Here is a 21,439-nt window from a genome sequence, read left to right on the forward strand (position 1 = left end):
AAAGGTGTTCCTGAAAATAGTTCAGACCTTATATAAAAATTCTAAATCCATTGTTACGACAAATGGCCTTAGATCTCCACCCTTCCAAATTGGACGCAGTACCAAACAGGGCGATCCCCTGTCACCCCCCCTTTTCCTTATTGCACTGGAACCACTAGCCATTGCAATAAGAGAAAAACAGGAAATACATGGAATTAAAATGTCAGGGTTAGACAATATAATATCATTATTTGCTGACGATGTCCTTATTTTGCTGTCCGAACCTAAAAATTCTTTTCCACCCTTGTTGGACTTGGTTAACGCCTTTTCAAGTATTTCTGGCTATAGAGTAAATTGGGACCAAAGGGGAAAAATTCCATTATCAGATTTATGCTCCCAAAGTGAATTTCAAACATTGAAGTTTCATTGGGTTCCACAAACTTTAAAATATCTTGGTATCTACTTAAGTCCAGGGCTAAAAAACTTAGTATCAAATAATCTTGACCCTATTGTTATGAAAATCCAAGACCTGATTAAAGGATGGGACCAATTGCAGTTGTCTCTATGGGGAAGAGCCCAAGCCATAAAAATGGTTGTTGTTCCAAAACTGAATTACTTTTTCAGTATGTTGCCGGTATATATCCCATTAAGTTTATTTAAAACAATAGACAATAGTGATGCGCGGTAGAGCCCTGCACTCCCGCGGTAATCCCGCGGGACTCGCGGGACCCAACGCAAAACAGTGCGGCGCGGGACGCATTTTAACAGCTCATTGCGGGCGCGGGAGGGGGGCGGGTCTGCACAATGCGGGAGCGGGCGGTTGGATGTGTTGAAGTGTTGTCCCGCAAAATAAATTATATTTTTCATTTTCATTTCATTTACTCATTCATTCTCTTTTCATCTTTATAAAATATCAGAAAAGTTGCAATTTATAAAATAATGAGTGTTAGGCTAAATGATTAATGCGGATGTGCTGTCATCTCGCGCGCATTTTACACAATTCCTTTCCGCTCCCGTTTGATAGAGCTTATTAGTAACTTTGAAAGACATGGCAGAAGAACAGCGCAGTGAGCCCACCTCTCACAGTGCTTCAGAAGTAAGTGCTGCTTTAAAGAGAGGTACATGCACCGTTAAAAAAACAAGAAACTTGAAATCAGACATTTGGAAAACTTTTTCGCTTGTGTACAACGCAGAGGGAAATCAGCTGCCCTTTGCATGTTGTGATAAATGCCAAAAGATTCTGGCATACAGCGGCCATAAATCTTGAAGCGCCATGTATGTAGTGTCTTAAAAGGACAACAAGTGTTGGAGTTCAGAGGAAACAGCGCGAAAGTGACAGATGCTCTAAAGGCAAAGACCGTGGAGAAATGTGTGGATTTTGTTGCAGCGGACCTCCGTCCGTATGACAGCGTCGCTGGTCAAGGATTCATTCAATTGGCCCAACACTTGGTTGACACGGCAGCCGCAATAGGCAAATTCAATGTGAGAGAGATTCTGCCCCATCCAACAACTGTGTCACGTCATGTAGATGATAGGGCACTCCAGTTTAGAAGGGATGTTGTCGATGACATAAGCGAGACAATTGGGAAATATGGATGTGCTGTGACGACGGATATTTGGACTGAAACATATCGTAAAACATCTTTCCTGTCAGCCACCATACACTACATAAATTCGGATTACAAATTGCAGTCAAGAGTGCTATTTTCTGCACCATTTGAAGCAGGAACCACTAAAACAGGCGAAAATATCCGGGCTTTACTGTTTCAAAATCTGAGACTGTTTGGAATTGACTGCTCACTTTTGGGGAAGAAAATTGTGTTCGTCACGGACAGAGGAGCGAACATGGTGGCCTCCTTACGTGGGTTCACACGACTTAACTGTAGTGCTCATGTACTGAATTCAGTACTCTCACATGCCCTCTCGAGTGCTGTGTTGGACCAAGTCCCTGAAGTGGCCCAGCTTATCACCAACGCGAAGAAACTGGTCAGCTATTTTAAACATTCTGGTCTGCAAGTCAAGCTAACGAAGTCTCTCAAACAGTCAGTGGAGACGAGGTGGAATTCCACTGTGGATATGCTCGATTCTGTCTCACAGCAGTATGATGAGGTCACAACAATTCTGCTGGATAAAAACCAGTATGACAAAATAGGCTGCATCGATAAACTCATCCTTGGAACCCTGGTGGCGTTTCTCAAACCCTTCAAAGACGCAACGAACGCCCTGGAGTCAGACAATACGGCGTTAAGTGCGGCGCTTGTTCTGCCTTGGTCCGTGAAGTTAAGAGAGCATTGTGAAGTGGCCAAGGCTGACCCCATACTCAATGTCATCGCATCTGCTTGTACGCAACGCCTAGACGAGCTGTTGTCACCAAACCGCCTTGTCCCCAATGGCATTAACATGCTCTATAAAGTAGCAACTTTCCTGACTCCAAAACTGCGTCATCTTAGGATGATTAATGCAAATGAGAAAAAATGCGTGACTGAAGCTGTAAAAGAGCTCATTGAGGAAATGAGGTTTGATGGTGTCCAAACTGAGGAAAATGCAGGGCCACCTCCACCTAAAAAGGTGACTTTTCGTGATTTTGAAGAATGGGAGGATGAAGGTGCTACAGGTGCTGACTCGCAGTCTTCAGATTTAGAGATAGAGGACTATTTTAAAGTCAAACTGGATGAATCTGAATCACACCAACCCGAAGATATCCTCATGTGGTGGAAGAAGCATCGCAATGAATTTCCCACACTTGCCAAACTGGCACGGTTTGTGCTTTGCATCCCAGCCTCCAGCGCACCGTCCGAGCGTGCGTTCAGCATATGCGGTCGCATACTGGAGGAGAGACGCAGTATGCTGAAGGCATGGATCTATAATAATAACTGGATAAGACACTCCCCCCTTGCCCGCGCGCCGGTCGGCGGACGGCCACTCGATGGTACTGCAGCAGCAAATTCACATTGGGCCCAGAAAGGATTTTTGCCATAGAGCAGCCATGCGAAAAAAAACTGTCCGTATTCGGCTGACAGGACGCCTACAACTTTCACAAAGGTCGGATTTAGTGTCGATTATCATCTACATTAACATCATGCACTTTTTTCCCCTTCGACATTTACGTATCGTCTAAAAAATACATTTGTAAGGACTTAGCCGAGCTCCGCTCTAGCCACGCTCTAGCTTTCCGCCGCGTTGATTGGTCAGAATAGTCACGTGGTGCCGGCAGCGCAGCCGGGCACGTGCAGAGCGCGCCCTCGATGTCCGTGTACGAGCACATGTGGGCTCGGAGGAAAAACAACAGCCGCAGCAGCAGCAGCATGAAGACCAGCATGGGGAACCGAGAGGAAAGAGGACGCAAAACTCACTTTGCAAGTAAGTTTGTATCACACAGAATGTATTCTGTACTGTAAATGTTAGCATACACCACAGTTATTTATAGAATGTAGCTTCATGAAAATAGCAAACAGAAACTACTAAGACTACCATTTTTAAACAAACAGAACAAAGCTATTCTAAAAGATGACAGTACCCCGATCCCATTTGCTCATTAAAATATACTGTATGTGCATAGAATTACAATAGTGACAAGGCCTAATACATAGTGAGAAGTTTGTTATTTGGACAAACGTCTCGAGAGCAAAATAAGGTTAGTTTTCATAGTGTCTACGGTGACGTCGGACGCTTCCCTGCTATTTTGCCAACACATTTCGATCTGAACAATATATCTGACTGGCTAATATTAGTTCCAGGAGTTGGAAATGGTTAGTTTTTGGTTTATTGAACAATATATAATGATGTGACATTTTTAATCAAGTTTGTCTAATAACTAATAATTGACTTTGTCTCTCAAACCAATGCTAAGTGCATTAAAATGAACAAAAAGCAACATGTTGAGCTGTTCAAGACGAAAATAAGAAGTGGTGTTAACCCTTGGTCACTGCATGTCTTTCTATGCATTGTTTTAGCAAAGCAAGACAAAAATGAAGGTCAGAAAACAGAGACAACAGTAATGTTAAAATTACAAAACAAATGTATTCATGCTATCATACTTGTTCACTAATGTAACAAGACTGGTGATTATATTACACGTAATAGACATATAATTGCACAGTAGAGATCTGTATAATTCTCATTCTGGTCTTGTGATCCAGAAATGTGAACTCTAGTATAATAAGGATGACAATATGTTTTTTCTTTCTTCACTGAGGCTGTTCTGCTGCAGAGAGGAGTCTGCTGCAGGATCTGTGTCCACTACGGATATGGAAGGTGCGGCTTTGTATGAACTTCTTTACTAACTGGTGATTAGCTATTACTACTTCAGTTAGTTTGTTATGTGTTTCATAGCCACAAATAAAACTGTAATAAAGTTTCTGCTCAGTAATTCTTCCTATATTGACCAGATGCTGCTGATGGCTGTGTCCTGTCACCATCTCCTCCTCACGGGGCAGACCAGACTCTTACACCGTCTCCTGTTCTGCTGGCTGCACTGAGGTGCTCATGGCAGTGTTGGAAAGAACAGAGGCTAAATACAACACAGGTGTGTTGAGTGGTCTGTTCACAACAAAGCAAAGAAACTGTTCTTGTATTGTGTGTCAATGTTATGATAGCCAATATGTTTGTCCTTGTGCTTTGTAATTAAATAATTTAGGTAGAAAGTAAATCAAAATGACATTGCATCGAGGTCACATTCAAATCTACTACTGTTGACCCAACTTCACCAAAATAAACTATTTTATCATCCACAGCATATTCTGCTTATGTTAAACAGAAAATGGCCTGTCTCAGTTTAAAGCCCCATCTTGGCAACACAAGACCAGACAAAGACAAACCAACTGACGGGACGACAGGAAAGATGCAAAACACAAGGTAGACTTTTCTAATTGTGCTTCATCGTGCTAGCTCTAACTTCTTAAATCACTACAGTCTGCCAAATATAAGGGAACGCTTTCAAATGACAAAATAAAGGTGTATCGTGCTTCAGACAGCAAAGGCTGCTCAACTGCACATACGCAGTTATCAAAGTAGACCAACTTTGATTATCTGTGTCATGTCTAACCTATTCTCTGGTCATTTTTCTGTTTCTCTTTTAGCTTAATGGTGCAATATTGAAGTTGCCATTTTCACCAACATGCAGCCCTAGGAACAAAGTCTTGTTGCTGTCAGAAAGAACTGCAGTAGCAGGAGACACCCGGCGTTCTTCGAAGATGAACAGATTTTGCTTTTAAACTCTCTGCCTCTTTACAAACTGCAGTTACTCCTTGGTTTCTTGTTGGAAGAGTCGTGCTCAGACTGTTAAAGCTTTATGTGAGAATGCATGTGTTATACCTGAGATGTTTGTATTGTCCAGAAGGAGACCTGTTCCAGTCTGGGATTGTCGTTGAATCTACTCTGTGCTCTGACAGCGGAGAAAAGAACTTAAAGTGGTCTGGGCTGAGTTTTTAGCTCAGTAGATAACAGCTTTGGGCATTATTCTTTTTCACTTTGTCATGGTAGATATTACGGGCACTTCTGGAAATGAAGCTAATACCACGTGTTCTTCAGAGTGCAGAGGATTACCGTTTATTTTTTTAACTGCTGCCATCGGGTGTAAATCAATAAAATGTACAATTTGGGCAAAACCCAGTGATTGTTTTTTGTGTATAGTGTTTTAGGCCTATTCTGCAAATATATTGCGGCAGTTTTCTTTTCTGCAAGATCATTAATTTATTGTATGTTGTACAAAAAAAGCTTCATTGCATTTCAATTACATCTATTAGTTTCTGTGACAATGCCATAGACAATTGACATAAATGTTGATGGTGATTTATTTTACTAGAATGTTTTTTTCAACTAATTTTGCAATTCTGCTACAGTAGAACATTGTACAGTTGTGAGTAGTGTTATTTTAAATAATTTTACTCTTTTCTACTGCTGATTTACTTGTGATATATTGCTAAACTGCAAATGTTGTGAAATGCAATGTAATGTATTATAATAGATCTTGCCAGCCTAATAATTAGAGGATGGTCTTAATCACTTTGCCGTTGTTGATAATTATGAATATACAAATTGCAATGATTCTTGTTCTCATGTTCCATCCATAAAAATGCACATTTCTACATACACACACTTTGATTACATGTTACATGACATAAAATACAAGATAACATTTCAGTGTGTCCATGCAAATTCAGCTCCTATAAGGAAGCATTATAGCAACAAATACTTGATATTTTTAATAATGGTGTGTAAAAGAAAAGTCAATATGCCAAACAAGACACAGAAAAGGTCAAATGTACTGAAAATATTACTTTAAATAAGGTAAAACTGTAATTGTGTTGTACAGGACATTTACCATGGATCTATTATATTAAACATTTGCATACTATGTCTGAAAGTGGGTCTCGTTCATTTCATGTTTATGTTCATGTCACAAGTTAAATGGATCAAATGCTGCGTTGTACAAAATTGCGGTTATTTAAAACTTACAAAGGTATAAACTGACATTGACTTTGTCATAATGGTGAATAATAAAAGTTGAATGTGTCTTTTAAACATGGGAAAACGGTGCAGATCTTTAAATACGCGTTGGGCTGTGGCCACTTTGCGAGCTGGGTCTGCTGTTCAACTCAAGGCTGATTCTCCGCTCGCTCTAGTCGTGCTGAGAATATACAATTTACTTGACATGTGGTCAATTATAGAAGTATAATTAACCTTTAATTAAACGTTGGAAAACAGTTCCAAAAGTGAAGAGCAGATATTATATTACATCAAAAACTAGGCTGAGCGATGTTGACCTGCTCGGCATACGGTTGAGCTGCGCTCTGCTGCCAAGCTGCGGCGCTCGCTCTCGTCGCGCTGAGAATCATGGGCATGGGCAATAAACATCCAGGTTTCTTTGTGTTTTTTATTTGAAATGATAAAAGACCACTAATATGGCCATAACAATTAATAGTATAAATTATACAAGCATATAATAGCCGTTAAAATTTTCGCTGGGCCCAATGAACACGGAACTAACGCGGAAGTAAGAATTTTTTCTGGCTCGTTGCGCCAATGAGCACAGGCCATTGAAATCAACAGGCGGCCATATTGGAAGCCCGGGGCTTGGCTGAAGGCCTCAACAGTGAACAACTTACTTTTCCTTCATAGTTGTTCAAAGAACCCGATAGCTTAAGCAACAGTTGTTTTCGTTTACCTGTATTTTGATTAAGCCTATTTTAATTTAGATGCTGGTACAAAGTTTTATTTTTATTATTATTATTCAAACAAGGTATAGGCATATTCAGTTTAACAAGCCCAAATAGTTTGCAGAATAGTTTAAGGAATGATACACATATAATATCGATATCGAGTATATGTTTTACAAATGTTGTTATGTCAGTTATTGACGCCTATTATGTTTTGGTATGGCTGAACAATAAACATGCTACCAAGCAAAGAATTATGTCCGCATGTTTTTTTGTTTTGTTTTGTTCATGATATATGACAAATACAATTAGGACTAAAATATCGAAAATCATTCAGTTTAATTGATGGAATCATCTCCAACTGAAGATGGTAATTTAAGTAGAAAGCCTGTATTTATAGAGCACCTTTTATACCGATGGGTAGTTCAAAGTGCTTTCCAATGGTAAAACATAACATAGATGAATCAGACATATAACAATTAAAGAAAAGGACAATTAAAACAACAGCAAGCGAGTGTAAAATGTACAGATCAAACAAAAGAGATCTCATCTCATCCCTCTTTCTCTGTCTCTATGACAGGGTTCCATCTAAGCTGCGCTCGTGCGCAATTACGCGCGACTCCCGTGTTGTCTGGGCACAGAAAGACAACAAAAAAACAATCGAGAGTAGCTGATAATGATATAAGCTTATTAACGATCCTCATCAGCTCAGCATCTCCCCAACGCCACCTTCCCAGCTCATCCCCGTTCTGAGAGTTCCCGCTTTCGGCCCATCTATGCGCATTCGTCCGTTCCTCTGCAGCGGCTTTGGGCAAAGGCAGTGACAGGTGCGGGCTAGTCTACTCTGTATTTTAAAACAAAGCGCTGCAGCCTGCTGGAGCTCAGACACTGGAGCTGTCGCTGAAGGATTGAAAGAGACTGAAAAGTGGATGTGCCCCTCACAGCGCTGACCGAGCGTGCGCTCCCCTTCATTCAAAACATTTTCTAAAACAAGTCCTTCTCCACTAAGCACCGCGCGTGGGGTATGTGTGCAGGCGCTCGCTCAACAGTGCAAGAGTCAGCTGATTTGATCAGAGTGTGGGGTCTGGGTATTCATTTCAATTTTCACTTTGGCTTCTGACCCACAGCCTCATTCAGCAACAACCTGTTGCAGGTACAATCCTAGGCATATTGCTTGTTATTTAAATAGCACTCAGTACACAGTGTAGGATTTTAATCAATTTAATTGTCTGTGATACAGTTAATATTATTGATAGTAAAGCCCCCCTATAAAAAAAGGCTATTAAATAGCTGGTGGTGCGCGATGGGAAAGGCCTGCTCCAGTCCGAACTGCGCGCGTCTCTTCTTATTTAAACACAGCGAGGAGGAGGAGGAGGAAGGCAAAATATAATAACCCAAAAAGATTTAGTTATGAGACGCCTTCAACCTACATACTAATTTATAATTTGTGCAATTCTGGGTCAGCCTGCTGGTAAAGAGGCCGCAACGCGCCACGGTGGAACGGCTTTTGCGCACCTGTTCTCTCTGCTGTGGAGTGAATGCCTTTGGATTTTTGGTGAGGAAAACGTCCCCATTTTGCGGGATTTGCGGGCGGGAGCGGGGCAAAACACCGCAGTCGTGGGCGGGTGCGGGAATAAAAAATTAAATTCTTTGCGGGATGCGGGCGGGAGCGGTACTGCACCATGCGGGGGCGGGCGGGCGCGGGACTGAAAAATCTGACCCGCGCAGACCTCTAATGCGCGGGTCAGGGTTTTTTTCAACCCGCGGGTCCCGCATTTGGAGCAGGTTCTAACCCGACCCGGCCCGCCCCTCAACGTTGTTCTATTTTTACAGCCCGCCCCGCCCCGCACCCGCAACCATTAAAAATTACGCGTTACAAATATGATCCGTATGAACAGCACCGGCGTGTCAGCCCCTCGCGCGCGCGCGCGCGCGCTCTCTCTCTCTCTCTCTCTCTCTCTCTCTCCCCCTCCGAAGAGCGCTGGGCAAGAGGAAGAGAGCAGAGCAGAGGTCGGCCTAACGCGAAGTCACACACAGTCGCACATACGGTGGAAAATAGGAAACATGAGCTCCACAAAAGCGTTCTCTGGATCACAAGCTGCAAAACGCTGCTTGTTTTATGAAAATCCGACGTATATTTACGCCAAAAACCTGCTGTAAAGACGACGGAATAAGTTGTGAATGAATTCAATGAATGCGCGTACGGAGGCATAGAGTGCCCGCGACCGGCATTTTTTGACCCGCCCCAACCCGCCCCGCGATCGAAGGAGAATTTCACGACCCGACCCGACCCGAACCGCGGGCAGACCGCGGGGCCCGCGGTGGAACCCGCAACCCGCGCATCACTAATAGACAAATCAATTACTGATTTTATTTGGGCTGGGAAGAAGCCCAGAATGAAATCAAAACAATTACAGATGAAAACCGAATACGGAGGTTTGGGCTTGCCAAATATCCAAATGTATAAGGAATCATTTACATGTTCTCAAATTATATCTATTCTAGATGACAGGACTGCGAGGCCAATATGGGTTGACTTGGAAGCTGAACTCTGTACCCCATTTGATTCTAAGGATTATCTCACCCAGTGTACAAACGTCTATAGCAAGAATCCCATCATCAGCCACACTATGGTCACTTGGCAACAACTCCATAAAAGAAAAGGTCTATCCCCCTTTTTAACAAAAACTGCCTCATTATGGTATAATCCAACTTTAAAGATAGGGGGCAAGACCTTCTTTTGGAAAGAATGGCACTCTCTAGGTATAAAACATATTGAAGACCTCTACTGTAACGGCTCAATAAAGTCTTTTGATAACTTAAAAAAAGAATTCACTATTAATAATAAAGACTTCTGGAGGTATCTTCAACTGAGAGACTGCCTTCAGAAAATGATACCTACATACTCTAAAATACCTGATGAACTCTCTATTCACTCCAAATTTAAAAAACTGAAACTGCTACCACACCCAGTTGGCCACCTGTATACCTTTTTGATGGAGGAGATCAATCAGGTTAACAACGGGCTAAAGAAAGGCATGGGAGAAAGACCTACAGACAAATTTTGAAAAGAAGGAATGGACTTTATTTGTTAAAAATATGTTGGCTCCTATGAGAGATGCCAGATCCAAGTTGGCTCCTATGAGAGATGCCAGATCCAAGTTGACTCAATTTAACATCTTTAATAGACTTTACTGGACACCAGTCAAGATGCATAGGGCCGGGTTGTCCAGTTCAAACCTGTGTTGGAGATGCAACCTCGAAAGGGGAACCTTAGCCCATATGCTTTTTCTATGCTCTTATATTCAAATATTCTGGGGGAAAGTTATGGAGAAAATCAGCTATACCTTAGGAGTGAGCATAGAGCCAACACCAACCTTATGCATCTTGAATAAGATAAATCCAACAAAAGAAATCCCATCTCAAAAGATAAATTGGCTGAAGGTTGCTCTTACAACAGCTAAGAGAGTGATCTTAAAATATTGGAAAACTCAGGAGATCCCCACATTTACGGAGTGGTTGATAACCCTTTTAGAAACTGCTTCCTATGAACGTTTAATTTATAAAATAAATGGAAACCTAGAAATATTTAATGACACATGGGAGCCTTTCCTTAAGCAGTTAGAGTAACACTAAACTGAATTGTGACAGGCGAGGGGGGTGGGTGGGAATTAGGGGAGGGGAGCACATAAGGGGATAAAATTGAAAATCACTTCATTTCGTCAGGGCAGCCCTTTTCTTCCTTATTTTAGTTGTCTTCATCATTATTGTTGTTAACAACTCTACTGATACTTTTACCGTTACCTTCATCTGTCTCATGCATTATAGCCATCATAATGACCTACAGTATGTGTTTGTTTTAGGGCTGCACGGTGTGTCGCGGAAGGTGTCGTGTCACGATATACTGGGTGGTGCGATGTTTGTGTCACCGGAGGCCATGGTGTGTCACGGCATCGCTTGAGCATTTATCTGATCGGAATATCAAATTATTTATTTAATTATTTATTGCAAACTCAGCTAAAACAAAAAATAAACAGGGCTTAAAATATGTGTGGAATTTAGCTCGATTTACCAATTCGATCTTTGCTTTGATTCTGATTGTGTTTTTGTGGATGTTGTTTTGTTTTGTTTTTTGTTTTGTTTTTTTCTCTTTTTTTTTAAGACACTTCTGCCCGCTAAAAAACTTGCAGTTTTTGTTTGAACAGAATGTAAATCGTACGCATTGTTAAATATTGTAATTGTAACATTGCCACGGTACTGTTCGCCGTGACACCGATCACAGTTGCAACCTTGAGCAGCCTCAGTTTGTGTTCCGGATGTTTGCTTGTTGTCTGATGATGATGGTGATGATGATGATGATGATGACGACTAGAATCATTCTATGTTCAAATTGCTGCCCTGCAATAGAAGTAAATAAATATTATAATAAAAATAATAAAAAAAGAGTTTTTTTTTATTTTTTTTATTATAATTGTGTTAACTACGTTTTAACAAAAATGTGTCCAATGTGTCATATGCACTTTAAGTTTCGCTGTTTCACTCCTTTTGCATAGTTAAAGAAATCACTTGGTATTTGTGAATGTTGGAGTGATTTCAGTAACAATACAAAATTGACAAACGCCAACTAATAAACACTGTAATAGAGTTTGGGCTTTTTTTTTTTTTTTTACTCTTGTTGATGTTAAAACTAAGATGTTAGACACAAAAATGTCTGTTTTCCGTCAGCTCGGTTTCTCTGTGCAGCCCAGGGAAGTGGCGGCGTTCTGACATGTGTCGGTCTCATTGTTGGTTTGAGGCAGTGACGGGCTGAAGCTTCATCCAATCACATCTCAGTATTGAGTCAAAGGCACAGGTCTCATGTTGAGGGTCAGTCTGTGTTATGAAGCCTCACATCTGGACTCTGTGGAGCCGGATCTCCAGGTTCTTCAGAGGGATCTGGTCTTGGTTTGGACGCTCTGGTGCTTCAGGTTGTGTCCAGTCGCCTGTCGCTGCTTCTCTTTCGCGTGGGAAAGCTGGTGCTTCTTAAAGGAGCTCGGGTGGTAGTAAACTTTGCACTACCACATTCACACCAAGGATGAGATCTTTCCATGTGACCAATGTGACAGTGTGTAATAACGTGTACATTTGAAGCCCCTCCCACACTGGTCACACACGATGGGCTTGGGCACGTTTTTCTTTGGCTCAGAGTGAGTTTGAAGGTGAGTGTTTAGCTCCTCAGGACGAGCGAAGGCTCTTCTGCTCTGACCACATCCATGAGGCTTCTCCACATGACTTTGTTTATGTTTTTTCAAATTTCCCAACTGACCAAAGCCTTTCCCACACTCACCACAGACGTGTTTCTTCTCTCTTGTGTGAACCAGTTGGTGGGTTTTTAAATCTCCAGAGTGAGAGAAAGATGTTCCACAGAGGTCACAGGTGAAGGGCTTCTCTACAGTGTGGATGCGCTCGTGAACCTTCAGGCTCCTCTTATCAAAATACTCTTTCCCACACTGGTCACAGGAGAACACTGTCCCTGTGTGAAGGTTCTGATGAGCTTTCAGATGAGTCTTAGTGGTAAAAGACCTGCCACACTGCTCACACTGGAACCTTTTATTATCATGGGAGATTTGCTCGTGTCGTATGACAGCCTCTTTACTTTTGAACCTTTTCCCACACTGGCCACAGATGTGGCGTCGATCTGTGGAGTGGGAGGTTTCATGTCTTTCTAAAGCACTCGGTGAGGGACAGGCTTTGCCACATGTTTCACAAACGAACACTTTATGATTGAAGTGCATCCGTTTATGTCGTTCTAAGCCTGATTTACTGGAGAGGCGTTTTCCACACTCTTCACAAGAGAAGCTCCTTTCACTGTGAGTGAGTTTGTGTTGTTTTAATCCAGTTTTGTAAAGAAAGGCCTTTCCATACTGGTCACAGTGATGCTTCTTTTCTCCGTTGTGAATGAGTTGGTGATGTTTTAAATGTGATAATCGTCCAAAACTTTTCCGGCACTCGTCACAGCTGAAGTCTCGTTTTCTTGTGTGAACGACTGAGTGTAGTTTTAGTGCTTTCTTATCTTTAAACGATGACCCACACTGCTCACATGTAAAGGGCCTCTCTCTGCTGTGAACTCTCATGTGGACAGTTAGCCTTGTTTTTGCAGTAAACGTCTTGGTACACACGGGGCAGCTGACCAGGTTTTCTCCGGGGTGGAGTCTCTGGTGCAGAGCTAGTGTTGTTTTGTGGCAGAAAGACTTCCCGCACTGCTCACATCGGTGCCGTTTGTCTACAGGAACCTCTCCAGCGACAGTGTCAGCGGCATCTTCCTGTCAAAACAAACCACAGAATTCTTCACTACAGTAAATGAAAAGTGAGTTGTTGCCGTCTCCTGTGCTTTACCAGAATAAGCGAGTGTTAGCTTAGCGCTCATTCATTTCTATGCCTAGCGGCGTCCATTGATTTACATGGAACAATATATCCGTGGCCCTTTGGAGCAATACCTCTGCGATATCCTCCAGATCGAGGCAAAAGGTGTCCCAGAATGCAGCAGAGGGAAATATCCAAGATAGTGATGCACGATAATGCCAATTTGAACCGATAACCGATAATTCCGCATGTCCCGATACCGATAATGACACCGATAATTATGTATATATATTTGCACTTTATTTTAACTCTACCCAGCAATATACAAGTGTATAAATATAAATAAAATAATGAGTTTTACTTTTTTTCTAAAGCTCTGTTTTTTTACAGTTCCATCATCTGAGCAGGTCTGACTCTGTTCATGTGTCACATCTTATAAAAAAAAAAAAAAGAATAATATTACTACCACTACTACTTCCTTCCTAGTATTTTTCTTTTTGTTGACATCATACTAATGAATTCTTATTTACAATACTGGAATATAGACAGTATTATAGTATTTCACTGAGTCTAGAGGCGTCTCTGACATGAGAGAGAAGTGATGCCAAATCTGTGACAGATTCAACTTTGACTAATACGACACTAAAGCACAAAAACAAGACTCTCTCCATCACTGGGCTCATTTATGCATTTGTGCCTCGTGTGGTAAAAAGAACACGAGCAGCGGCTCATTTCATCAATGTAAAACTCCTCTCGTTCATAGCGCTTCAATCGCGGGGCTATCGTGTGTATTTTATCAGAAATACGAAGATAATACATGGGTTTAGGCCCCGCTCTGCTCCAGTAACTCACGTGAGCGGATCCGCGGTTCGCATTTCCTCAATGTATAAAGTCTAAAGCTCTTCCTTCACGGAGAGCGCCTGCACAGCTGTTTCGCTGGAATACTCGTCGTATTTTTCAGCTAAAACCGTGCAGAAGTCGGCCGTGGAGAGCGTATATCTGCTCCTGTAAATGTGCTGTCCTGAGTCTGCAGCAGCTCCGGGCTGCAGGACGTGCGGGCGGAGCCGCCCAGAGAAAGGCAGCGAGCTGGAGCCGCAGATTCAATGTAATTTGAGTAAAATGCCAATAATTATCGGCGGCCGATATTATCGTGCATCCCTAATTTCTGTGACAGTGATGGTGAAAAGTGACCCTACCAGAAAAGGAAACTAAAACTAACCCTACCAGAAAAGGAAACTAAAACTAACAATGACCATTTAATTAACTCGCTCTCTTTTGCCGTTTAGGTAGTGGTGGGCCGAGATACAAATCCCACGAGACACAAGAACGAGATGTAGACATAATTTGCAATAATAAATAATATTTTGCAACTATGTTTCCTTTGTATGGAGCCATTGGTATTGTATTGTTAGTAAAAAAAAAAAAAACTAATAAGGATGGGAATTGATACGACTTTTACCAATATCATCAGGCTCTATGTGTGTGCACAGTTTAGTATTAGAACAATACATTTGGCTCTTTGACAGGTGTACTCCGATTAAATTTCAAAATTATAAATAATCATTAAAGAGGGGGTATTCTGCTTTTTTCAATCACATAGCACCAGTCTATATCACACTACAATGATGACAAACCTTCTGTTGGTCTGTAAATGCAGTAAATTAGAATAACTGCCTTGTATAAAATGTCTCTCTCAAAATGGCTGTAGTGAATGTCTTGAAATAGGCCTCTGTCTCTTTAAGAACCTCTGACTCTTTCAGACACGCCCCCTCCACACGCTGTCTGTGGCATCAGTGGGGAGGGGGTTCTGCTGAGGAGCAGTGGTTGGTTACTCGGCTGGTGACGAAAGCTCGGAGGCGTCTCCAGGAGGTGGGGGCGTTCCTAGGAGGACTCAGGCAAACCTGTCCCTAAAATGGCCGCCATCAGAGTTTTTACAGATTACTCAAAAATACGTGAATGTGCCAAGGCAACACTTCAGGCATGTTTTTAATGAGGGAATGACATAATAACATGATGTAAAGCTTGAAAAAGTCGATTTTGCATAATACCCCCCCTTTAAATATAATTTGAAGCTTAAAAGTTGATTTCTGGTGGAGGAGGCGGAGACCGGTTTAGATTTAGTATCTAAACACAGGCATGAAAACGGGTCAGGGGTGAAAAAGGTTAGAAGGAAATGTCTTGCTCCCCAGAAGAAATTTTTCAATCTGATGCATTTTGATTCATTTTTTGCCAACCTTGGGAGACCTGGAGAAACTAAGGAAAGCCTCCTTACTTAGTATTATGTAAACCATTTCATGCCAGCCTGTCACTGGGTCTAGCATTTACAGTATATGAGGCACAGTGTGGCGAGGGCACCACAAATGACTCAATGCATTACCCAAACTAGAGATGGTGGACATGCTGTAGTTTAACTCGTCTTCTCTTCCATCATTATTGACAGAAAATACAATGTTATGTAATTCAGATTTGAATACATTTGATTGGCAAAGACAACCTAAAACACAATACAGTGGTTTCCAGCATCATGAGTACATGAATACAAAAGTTCTCTTATCTCTTTTACTAATTCTAGTTATGTTATTTTTAGGTATGGGTATCGTTAAGGATTTATCGATACTCCTTATAGATGCAGCGGCACCGTTAAGCAGACCATTAAGGGAAATTCATTAAGCGAATTCAGCGGGAAAAAAATTGGTGTATTTTTTTGACAAAAGTACTCGCTCAAACCCAAAATAAAAATCTGAAACTAAATGCATCCATTGTGGAAGTGTGGGATCTGATCACTGGTGCTGTACCAAGTTGAAAGGAGCTGGCGTTTTTATAGAGACTTAAGAATAAGCGAGTGTTAGCTTAGCGCTCATTCATTTCTATATATTCCTATACTATTGGGTGGCCTAGCCTAGCGCCGTCCATTGGTTTACATGGAACAGTTAGCATTGGACATTGAGCTGCGATTTCTCCTAAAAATTCTTAACAAAATTGAATGATCCCAATCTCAACTTTTATTTGCACTATTTATTTTTTACAGCAGAAAAAAAAATACACTGAATTTTTTTCACTGATTTTTTATTTTATTTTCAGCAGCGAAAAAAATACACTGAGGCTGTATCCGAATGTCCACTCTAGTCCCTATATATATAGTGCTCACGCCATTTTGTAGGGGTGTCCGAATGTCCAGAGAGAAAAAAGTAGGGTACTCGAAATTTCCCAAAATGCACCTTGAAAAGTAGTGAGCATCGATGGTCACTAAACGGGTCAACATAGACCACAATGCATTGCGAGAGTGGGAAAAGAGCCTGACAGAGACAGGTCTTTGAACTAAACAACACGACTGAAGTAAATCAGCTGTTTCAGTCGTGTGTTTGTGTTTCTCATGAATAAACGACCTGAATATAAACGGTTACGGTGAAAAGATGCTAACGTTAGCTGCTAACCTTTAGCTGGAGCTGTTAAATGACCGGTAGCTTCCTCTCGAATAATCCAAGCCATTCATGTAAAATCCATGTGAGGTAAAAGCGTATATGACTCGTATTTATCCATAAATATTCCTCTGTCTCTGAGTTTGGTTGATCTTTATCACAGAAATACTTTATTCCTGGAGTTTAGCGACTTTTAGCAGATGTAGTTGTAACCCACGTAATGTAGCGGCCCAACATCCTGTGCCTTTAGTGTGAAAGGCCAGTTTCCCGGAAGACCTCTCTCCCCGTCGTCACTTCCGCCTACTCTACTACCGCTATTCCACAAATAGCTGCTACTGCTGTGGCGTGGCCAGGAACAGTGTTTTGCTCCCAAAAGCCGAAACCTACTGAGCCTCTCACATCAGCGATTCCTTTTACTGCGGCGGATTGCGCCCTTTCCGTGCCTCACTCGAATTTTCCCGACGCACCATATCAGGACCTACCGGTGCCTGATTTGCAATAGCTACTCATCGGTCAGGTTTTTTTCCCCCCCCATCTGTGTCCACCTCCTACGCTGGAACCGCGTTTCGTTTGGACCCTTTAATGGAAATAATGGATGGCGAGCTATAACACCCACTGCCCCTGCTACGTGGTGTGGTAGGACAGTCACACACTTTTTTTTTCAGTTGGATTATAACCAGTTTTTTTCCCCACGAACTTTGCAAACCAATGGACTTGGCATTTTGCTATGATTTTCCGTTTTGTTCCCATGTTGTGTTATTTATATATTACCTATTTATTATAATATCTAATACCTATTATCCATACCTATTTTCTATAATACAACTACTTGAAACTTAATTTTGTTTTTCTGAATGTTTATCCGCACACTTGGCTCCGTGGCCGGACCTATCTCTGTTTGGCCATCAGCACCTTCGGCTGCAGTCAGCGCCTAGCCCTACAGCGTTACATTTGGCGAGCTAGCCAGGAGCCTTGTAGTGTGAATAAATTGAAAATTATTTTGGGTTCATAAAAGGAAAATTGGGGGAAAAAAAAAAGAAAATTTAAAAAAAAAAAAAAAAGAAAATTTTGCAATGGATTTCATTACAAACTCTGGCGTTGACGTAACACGCTCTGTTCTCGTTACCGGTGTAACTAATACTAGCGCTGATGACGATATACATGAGTATTTGCGCGATTATGGTTCACTTAAAACCCTGGTATACGTTAGTGACCCGAAAAGCCCATTGTATAAAAACCTGATCGCTGAGTATGACGACGCAAGCGCGTTCTTTGCATTAAAACTCCTCCTGCCATACACTCAATCTGCTGGTGTTCAGACACCGGGCGCTGACCTACTTTCGGCGTCTCTGAGCTAAAGCTGGGGTGTGTTTTTTTTCTTCGTTTTTTTGTGATGATAGTTTTAATTTTAATTTAAATGACAAATAAAACGCCTGTAAAAGTGCCAAAACAGTCGTTCTGTTTCATAAAATAAACGTTTGTAACACTAAATTTTATTGATTTAAAAAAATAAAAAACATATCACTATTCACTAATCACTATTTTACTTTTCTTCACAAATGTATGCCAATCAACACAATTGTTGACAATGACACAATACAAAACATCTCAATCTGTAACCTACCTCTGGCAAAATCACCTCTCTCACGTATTTCAGGGAATCTTTGCTTAACATTGTCTGCAGCCTTTTTATTAGCTGTTCAGTCTGGGGGAAAGGGCGATACAGTTACATTTTGAAATACTCAAAATGAGTATGTTAATGTTATCTTGAAAGGTTAAAGTTGGGGGACCAATGTTACCTTTGTGTCATCAAACACAGTTATGTGTTCAGCGTACCTCCTTTTGAGGAGGTCAGCATAATGCGTTTTTTGAAAAAGGAACATTCTTCCAGACAGAATGCTGCCAGACTTAAGATCTTTTTCCAGGGACTGTGGAATATGACAAAGTTATTGAAGCCTACTTTGGTCAGCAAAAAAAAAAGCTACAATATGTTGCTATAAGTTATACCAGGATTTCTTGGTCAGACATAAAAGTCTCAACGTCAGCTGTCTCCACAATGCCTATTTCCCTGCCAATAAAAGGTAATATAGATTAGCAAAGACAAAGCATGACCAATACAGTGTCGGTTTAGAGACTGATTATAAAGTTGTAGGTTCGAGTAGTTGTTGTTTCAGAACAATTATCACATTACAGTAAATAATCATTTGACAAATAGAGATAGACTATAGCAGGGTGACCCTTAGAAGTGATGTATGATTATCAACCATTGTTGTAAGAACAACATTTTAAAACGCAATATACTTACAAAGATGAATCAGGGATTTTATGGCAACCACAGAAAAACTTCTTTTTTGTCCAATTCCCCTGTACACCGGCACATGCAAAATGTATCCATCTTTGACAAGTGCTGCAGTTAAGCCATTTAAAAGTTTTGGCTTGGGATGAAGCGCTCTTCAAAGAGATTTGCAAAAAAACAAGTATGTGTTTCATCTTAACACAGAAAATGCAGCAATAGTCATTGGTCAATGCATTTAAATATACTTCACCTCAGAGTCCCCTTCTCTCGCTGAAAAACGCAAACTCCCAGTTCCCAGGATAAACAATGTGAATTTGAGTCTTTCTGGCTCTTTTCTTGGCCTGAATTATTTTTTCTTCGGCCTCATTAATTTCGTCCATTTTTTCATCCGTCAAAGGGAAATCCTACATGCAAGAGAAATAGTTAATTAGAACCATGTAACTAGTGAAAGATTAGAAAAATATTGTACCCAAAAATAATGCATATTAAAGAAAACTACCTCAACTGAAAGGCCTTCGATCATTTTAGTACCATGGTGTATTCTTAGCTCTCGGCACTGAGAGCGTGTTAGCGTTAGTGTTGAGACATTCATATTTTGAACTTCATTCTCTACAGCCTGATATCACATTAGACAAACAAATTTAGATTTTTTTTTAAAGATACTCACATTTTTTAACACAAAGGAGTATACATACTGAGCACACAAAGATGCCGCAGTTAACGCCATCTCTCTGCCTCCACTGTTGAGGGACAGTTGTGTTCCATCCAGTCAGACCGCCCTGGTTTCTGAAAACATTCCTGAAAAACAGTTGTGATTTTGGTTTAAAGCATGTAGGTGATGATGTTATGGAACCTTTGCTAGCAACCTACCTGAGAAGAGCCATGTGTTCATCGCTAATTTTTGTGTAGATGTTTAACGAGTCATAGATGCGTATTTCATGTTTTGTAAAATCGAGAACCTATCAGTACATTAGAGACATGATTATCATTATTATTACTATAATAAAAATGATCACTGTTATAGAAAATATAATCATACAATATATGAATGGATGAAAACAAATACCTACCCATAGAATAAAGTGATTGCCAGTTTCAACAATTCTTGGCAGGAAGACTCTATCTGCTATCTCAAAGAATAAGAAAAAAGGGGGAAAAAATAAATTGTAGAAATCAAACAATAAAGTGATTATGAGATGACTCACCTTCAGTTGTTTCAAAGTTTGATCAGTTAAATGATTTAATCTCAACCAGTCTCGAGACCAAAGGATGAAGTCATAGTGCCCTAAACTCACAGACTTGGAAGTGAAAATAATGCTGTCATTATTATGAACTATACCATTAATATAAACATACATATTGCAGTGCATTATTGAAAAAAGACACATGTAACTAGCTTATTATACCTTGTTGCATTGTTGAATGCAACTCCAAACTGAATGCCTTGAAAACATCTTCTCTGACAACAGCCTTGAATTTGCAGAAAGGACAATGGTAATGGCATCTCTTGATTTGTGGTTTGGCCTTGCAGAAACAGGCAACTACAAAACAATTACACAAATAACATTAACAACAACAACAATAATTCTGCAATCATTAAAGGCAGTAATACAGGTACATTGCATAATCACATATCTAAATAATTATCCGCTCAGTTAATGCTCTCATGCCTACCTGTCTTTTGGTGCATGTACACAGCTTTTTGAAGATGTTTTCTCCTAAGATGTCCTTCATTGCCAATTTCTTTGTTGGTGCAAAACTCGCAAACATTGCTAGAGCAAGCCAAAAATTCTGACACATCTTTTAAACAGTTGAAGAGGACCTGTAGCAGATGAAGTAGCGAGAAACAGCCGAGTAATTGCAATCATTTAAAAAATATGACATGGCCAAAAAGTTACATGTTGTTGATGCACTATATAATGCCGGATATTTGAATAAGATAAGATGAAGATCAAAATGTAATTTGGCCAGAGAAATTATGTCTACTTCAGACTAGTTAATCCCTTCCCCCACCCTATATAGAAGAATCAGAACAGAAACTGTAAAGGGCCTGTGCCCCAACCATCTTATGTTTTTAACATTAAAAATAGTACAATAATATAGCTATAGCTTTACCCTCTTAATCTACTACATTTACACAATTTATAAAAGACAACAAAATAGGGCCATTACAAACTACCAGTGTACGGTATGTCATTGTCAGTATTCCATACAATACCCAATGTATAACTGAATATGATTTGTGT

General features: G+C 40.7%; 1 long non-coding RNA gene across 1 annotated transcript; it reads right to left on the minus strand.

The window, feature by feature from the left end:
* Positions 1-18,535: 18,535 nt before the first annotated feature.
* On the minus strand, positions 18,536-19,325 carry LOC306960713. Its single transcript, XR_013792694.1, has 4 exons — positions 19,203-19,325; positions 18,905-18,965; positions 18,697-18,825; positions 18,536-18,602 (listed from the first exon to the last, which is right to left on the minus strand). It is a non-coding gene; the product is annotated as an uncharacterized lncRNA (long non-coding RNA).
* Positions 19,326-21,439: the final 2,114 nt, after the last annotated feature.

This window comes from Gobius niger (genome assembly GCF_951799975.1).
Source record: "Gobius niger genome assembly, chromosome: 3".
Lineage (NCBI taxonomy): Eukaryota > Metazoa > Chordata > Actinopteri > Gobiiformes > Gobiidae > Gobius > Gobius niger.